This window comes from Rhagoletis pomonella, unplaced genomic scaffold, assembly GCF_013731165.1.
Source record: "Rhagoletis pomonella isolate Grant_MI unplaced genomic scaffold, Rhpom_1.0 Rhpom_scaffold_00006, whole genome shotgun sequence".
NCBI classification, from domain to species: domain Eukaryota; kingdom Metazoa; phylum Arthropoda; class Insecta; order Diptera; family Tephritidae; genus Rhagoletis; species Rhagoletis pomonella.
In genome coordinates, this window is record NW_023458560.1 from 13813084 (window position 1) to 13813959 (window position 876).

The window sequence follows — 876 nt, forward strand, 5'->3', positions numbered from 1 at the left end:
CAAGCTCTTGTAGTAAATTGTTCCCGAGCGGTTCAGTTCTGCAGCTCTTATTATCTTCTCCAACATCAGATTAAAGAAGTCACATGAGAGGGAGTCGCCCTGTTTGAAACCCCGTTTTGTGGCGAACGGCTCGGAGAGTTCTTTCCCAATTCTGACGGAGCTGGTGGTATTGCTCAACGTCATTTTACACAGCCGTATGAGTTTTAAGGGGATGCCAAATTCAGACATAGCGGCGTATAGGCAACTCCTTTTAGTGCTATCAAAAGCGGCTTTAAAGTCGACAAATAGGTGGTGAGTGTCGATCCTTTTCTCGCGGGTATTTTCCAAGATTTGGCGTATTGTGAATATCTGGTCTATGGTGGATTTGCCAGGTCTAAAGCCACTATCTGCTACCAAAAGAAGGTCTTATTGAATAATCCTTTCCTGAAGGCGTTTATTTAGAACCGCTCCTCATGAAATGAATTTGTTTTAATATTATATTAACAATTATTATCATGAACAAATTTTTGTATTAATTGTTTATGAAAATATAGTTCATTCCATAATATAACTCACAAAAATTCAAAAAATTCTCATCAAAATTTTTAGTTTTTTATTAAGAATTTCTAGAAAAGTTTCGAGTATGCAGTTTTGTACCCCCATTGATTTCGTTTATATTACAGACAATATTTTCATAAATAATTAATGCAAAAAATTGTTCATCATAATTTTTGAGAATATTACATATCTATATTGGAACAGGCCTACACTTACATTTGTCGCCTAATGTACATGTACATACATAAGTCCTGCAAGCTAAAACCCCACTTTAAATACACTTTGATCCTCGGTATCTACAGTTTTCCTCTTGTTTGTTTAATACTCATTAATTCATTT